Below are 6,058 nucleotides of genomic sequence, written 5' to 3' on the forward strand. Positions count from 1 at the left end.
CCCCCACCCCAACAATGACAGCAGAAGGGTGACAACTCGATCTGATCGTAATCTGTCAATTGGTTTCTCTCTCGAACATTGTGTCTCTGTGCCTCGCTCAGTAGCCCCCTCGATATGTAGACTTCTCGCGCGCGCATAGCTGTGGTGACGATGACGCTGAACCCAGTGTGCCTTGTTTTTACCGGCCTCATGTGATAGTTTTCACCCTGTTTTCTGTTAATTAACCAGGCAACCTTTTCTTTGTTACTACTAGTGAATCTGAAATCATTCGGGGCAGACATAAAATATATCACTTCAACCCAATTATCGTAGTAACTATTTTAAAAGAAACTAGCTAGATGCCCGTGCATTGCACGGAACATCAAGATGCATTTGTATGAGTAGTTTATCTTGTGAGAGAAAAGGATGAACGAGGGAAGACCGTATTTGCGAACGTGGAGAGGGGTGTGGGTATATTTTTGTAAAATTGCCATAGTTTTCTTCCTATCCATTAGATATAAATCCGACGGCCTATATTGCAGGATGGCACGCACACCATCATCACCAACTCTGTTTTCTACTCCCTCCGTTCCTAAATATTGTCTTTTTAGAGATTTCAACAAGTGACTACATACGGAGCAAAATGAGTGAATCTACACTCTAAAATATGTCTACATACACATCCGTATGTGATAGTCCATTTGAAATCTGAAAAGGACAAATATTTAGGAACAGGTGGAGTATAAGAGTAGACATGGAGATATATCTCCAGCATGGTCTACAACAAAAATGTGCTGGACTGGTTAGCGCTGGATGCTCGCAACGCGATGACATGAGTTCAAATTATGTCTTTAACTTTAGATTTTTATAATGTATATTACTTATTTAATATATAATTCTTTCACTACTATACTGACAGTGGAACCCACAGAGTACTTAGAATACAAGATTAAGGATGGACTTGTTTCTTTTTAACTTTCTGTACGAAGCTGTAGCCACCCTGCAAGTCACGTGTACACTGTACATGCAATTAACTTTTTATAGAGGGACAATCATACACGCAATTAACTCAAATGGATTGGATGTCACTCTATTATTTCCAGCATAAGAGCATCTCCAACGGAAGCCGGCAAATTTCCTCCCGCTTCCTTCCACGGAGGACGACATCAAACGCCAGCGGCATACATTTTCACAACTCTAACCAACCAGATGAAATTCGTGCAAACACTGACTGATTTCATATAAGCATGAAGGATTTCGTATAAAAAAGTCGGATCTTCATATAAACATGATGGATTTCATTACATTTACATGAACTAAGCGGTGCCAATCTGGCTCTCTTGGTATAATTAATACTCCCTTCGTCCGGAAATACTTGTCCTAGAAATGGATGTATCTAGACTTATTTTAGTTATAGATACATACAATTTATCCATTCTTAGAACAAAAATTTCCTGCCAGCTGGAGAGGGAGTACATAAACTAAATGGCCACCCACGGATCCCTTTGTCTTCCTCATGTCTGGCAGACACTTTGCGGGGTCGATGAAGGTCCTCGGAAGAGACGAAGAAGCAAAGAAACCACCTGAATGCGCAGTCGTCGCCTCGGCGATGGCCTTCATGGGCCCAAGTGGCGGCGGCCTCCCGTGTTCTACTTCTCCTCGATGTTGGCGGCAGACACGGAGAAGCTGGCCACCGACTCGTCGCTCTCCATGCACCCGGCTTCTGTCTCTGCCTACATGGCGCTGCTGCAGGCACGGGAGGCGCGTCCACAGACACAGGAGGCGCGGCAACACAGACACTAGTGCCGCGGTACGATGCGGCAGCGATGACGCTCGTACCGGTGTGCTCGCCGCCATGCCGTCGTGGAGCAACTTGCCACTCCTCATCGAGCTGAACTGGAGCAGCAAGTTGCTGAACCACGCGCCTCTTTGGGGCGACAACTGGCTCCGTCGGGCCAAGCGAGGTTGGTGAAGCACCGAGCGGCCTCGCCCGTATCCGGAGGGCTCGGCGGGCCACCCAGCCGGGTAATATGTCGGAGAACGGCTCCTCGGAAGCCATCAGAAGAGTGGAGAAAATGGTGAAGGAGGAGATGGGGGAGCGGCGGAGGGGTGCGATTCTTGCCCGCTGTCTGTCTGGCCTTGTGTAAATAGAGGGTGGACGGTAGGAGCTTGCCCGGCGTCTGGCCTCGTTTAAACTGAGGACGAATGGGAGGGGCTCGGCCGGTGTTGCGTTTAATTCCGGCCCGCTCATGAACGGACGTGTGGCCGGATCGTAGGTTTCTCAGTTTGCATGCGGGTTTAACGGAGGGGTTTGATGGAGGCGAGGAGGCGTGTTTAGTCGGGCGTGCAGCGGGCGGTGCAGTACTATTCGATTTGACAGCGGGCGGTGCAGTTCCCGATACGGCTTTAATGCAGATGAGGGAGGGAGTAGCGGTCCCCGAAATGTTGAATGGCCAATGCATCCTCCTTAATTAATGCATGAGGGAAGTAATGGGAGGAGGACCGAGAAAAGAGGCTGCACGATGTGAATGCAACGCAGTTTGCCCTCATATAAACGCGCCCGTCCATTCCAATGCATCTACCACATCGTACGCACCTAAGCACCTACACTAAGTGCAAAAGAGCTCACTCCAGACCCATGGCAGCAATGCGCGCGAGTGGCCAGCAGCTATGCCAGATGGTCCACGACGTTGGCCTACGGCATGGTGCCGAGGATCGTCTCCAGACGGTGTTGGAGACCGGCTGGTGGATGGCCGCCGTCGACGCCAACTACGACTCTCAGTTGGACCAGATGATTGTTGCCACCACCAACAAGTTCACCGTCCTCAAGAAGCTCGCAGACGACATCGCCGTACTCCTCCAGCCCGCGCGCCCGGGCTCCTCATTGCCTGCCACCCTAATCAGCCTCCATGGCCGGGACCTCTTTCAAGCACTGGTGGCCCTACGACTGCCCGCCGACGCCATGAAGAATGTCCACCTAGAGGTCGCGCTCGCCGCGAGGCGCCTCGCCCTGAAAGAATTCGTCGACCTACACATCCACGTGTACGAGCAAATCATGTACATAGGTATCTACAAGGCCAGTGAGGACGCTACGACGTTGGCCTTCCTCAACCGGCTGGAAGCCTTGGATGCCTTTGCTGAGAAGCACCTCGACCTCGCCACAAAAGCCGCCGCTCCTTAGCCACCGGTTGGTGGCCCGGTGCACTAAGTTGAGGAGGAGGAGGTCGTATGTTGATGGATGCATCTTTCTTCTTGCCTTCTATAACCACCACTGTGATCGCATCATCATCGTGGCCTTAATTCTTATCGTGCTATTGCATTCTCGTTCTAGTCAATACCGACATGTGTGATCCCTTTGCCTAATTATATGCATCACTATAACTAGTACTCCATCTGTCAATTTATAAGTTGTGCTTACCTTTTCCATCAACTTTGTGCAACGCACGGGCATCTTGCTAGAGACACTAGAACATGTCGGACCGCGTGTGACCAAACCGACGATGCGCCAACCTAGCTACTATGTACCCTGCTTATCTGGCGGAAATAGCCCCCCGACCTAGCGTTTCCAATCGTTATTTCTATCTATCGATCGTGCCAAGGAGCAGAACCAAAATGTTACAATTTATACATGTTTCTCTACTCCTACTCCTATAAAAGACTCAGTTGGTGGTGGTGGTGTGTCTGCCATCCGTCGTTTCTGACGATTAGATCTGCATCTAACGGCTGTGAGGTAAATTGTGGCATTTTTGCAACAATAGCCCACTTCTCTGCTCCAATTTGCAGAAAACCCCTTATTATCTTGAAAGCAACCACATCCCTCCCTCACCTCATCAAACAGCCTGAGAAATATATTTTGAGTGAAAAGTAATCCCTCTATTCCTAATTTTTTTTCTTTCTAGAGATTTCAATAAGTGACTACATATGGAGCAAAATGAGTGAATCTACACTTCAAAATATGTCTATATAATCCGTATGTGATCGTCCATTTGAAATCTCTAAAAAGACAAATATTTAGGAACAGAGGGAGTAATATATTAGGAGTATATCAAAACAAGAGTGATTTCTTTCAAGTTTGTGAACAAGTACTACTATTCTACTACTTTGGATCCGTCGCAACGCACGGGCACATTGCTAGTATAAGGAGAAGGCCTGCCGCGTTCACATCGCACTCCCCCCACACATGCCCGGGAATCGGGAGTACTCCACGACCCGTCCGGCACGACACATAGCTTAGGGAAGGCGTGTTGCCTAGCATTTTCACTTTCATGTGGGACCGCCGTTGAGCAAACCAACTATTGGCAAACCGCACCCCGCCCGCCGCCGGGTTGGAAAACAGAAACAAGGGGAAGATCTAGCTGTAGCATGAAAGCCAAGAAATTTGGTGTCAGATGGGGCTCGTTGATAGAGTAGGAGCATTCCGTACTACTCTACTCCTACTAGTACCAAGTTTGTACTATACAACTAGTACTACCACTATACCACTAGTAGGTACATGCACGGCACAGCATCGTAGGAACAAAAAATGGGAAGATCTTGTTTTGGGTGATTTATCTTTTTTCAGTCAATGTAGTATGAATAATATGATGTGGGGGCACCCATGAAGCTTATGTGGCTTGGTTGCATGGTTACAAAAGGTTAGAGAAAAATAAATAGATAATGTGTTTAGAGTGCACTTCACTAAACATATATACTTTGGATCCATTGCAACGGGCCGGCACATCTATATCTATACCCCTTATATAGTGTGTGAATAACTTTGAAAGTTGGTCGTTGGATGAAGCCAATCCGACGGTACAAAGATGGCAAATTCGAGCACTATTGGCCGTTGGATATCATCTACATTCCACCAGATTCTGCCACATGTAGAATCTAGAAGACTCCATGGTTGAAATTCATTCATGACTAACTTTGCCACAACTAAGCTTAGGCAAAGTGTGTCTGCCACAAAAAATGTGGCTAACAAAATGGCCACCACAAGTGTGGCAAGATTTGGCAAGAAGTTGAGTCTCTGACATGTGGACCATGTAGCTAGAAAAGTGTGGCAAGCCACAAGTGTAGCAATGAACCAAAAACATGCCTCGTGTGTTTGGTAGGGTGTATGAAGGGTGCATGATCCCAATAGTTCCCTTCTCGACCCACTTTTGGGTGTCTGGTAGAGTGTATGGAGGGTGCATGAGTCCACACTAGATTAGCACAAATACACTAGAAGCATGCATGAAGAGAGCATACATGAAGAGGGGTGTTGAGTTGAGCATGCATGAATAGGGAACAACTATGCCGAGACGAGAATGCAACCAAACACACTTGTGGCACGCCTAAGCTTTGGCGTGGCAACCTTAGGCTGCAAACCTAACCATAACTTTGAAAGTTGGTCGTTGGATGAAGCCAATCCGATGGTACAATGATGGCAAATCCGAGCACTACTGGCCATTGGATATCATCTACATTCCACCAGATTTTGCCACATGTAGAATCTAGAAGACTCCACATGTAGAAGCATAATGCACAAACCACCAGAATCTCATGCGTGCAATGCACGTGTACCTTACTAGTAGTTGGTAGTAGTAAGAAACAAATTCCGGGTTTGGCACGAGCTCATACTGCGGGAGCACCACAAGGCCTACCGCAGGAGTTACATTTCCCCCTCGGGGCCCACGGGGCCGAACTTTAGTGGCTTAGTGCCCGGCCTATGAGTCAATGACATGCGGACCTTAAATGTGGCTGGCCCACATGTCATTCTCTTGGTGGTGGTGTGGTTCGCGACTCACTCGTTCGAGATGAACCGGCCGATGGTGGCGTGGTCGTGGCGAGGGTGCCACAGCTAGGCGTCGCGGCGTTACGAGGCGTAGATGGCCACACCGGCGGGTACTACCTGTAGTACTGAAGTACTCTAGCTGAGGATTGATGCCCGGGATGAAATGTGTCACATCCACTGGATGAAAATTCGATGGTGCGGGAGTACGGATCGGAGCACAGCAGCGGAGCAGGCAAACCTCGTCCAATCGGGTGTGGCTGTGGTAGAAAGTTGATGGTCGCCGCAGTTCAGCTGGCCCGCATGTCATGCACACAAAGGCAGAGG

The sequence above is a fragment of the Triticum aestivum genome, chromosome 5B (assembly GCF_018294505.1).
Source record: "Triticum aestivum cultivar Chinese Spring chromosome 5B, IWGSC CS RefSeq v2.1, whole genome shotgun sequence".
Lineage (NCBI taxonomy): Eukaryota > Viridiplantae > Streptophyta > Magnoliopsida > Poales > Poaceae > Triticum > Triticum aestivum.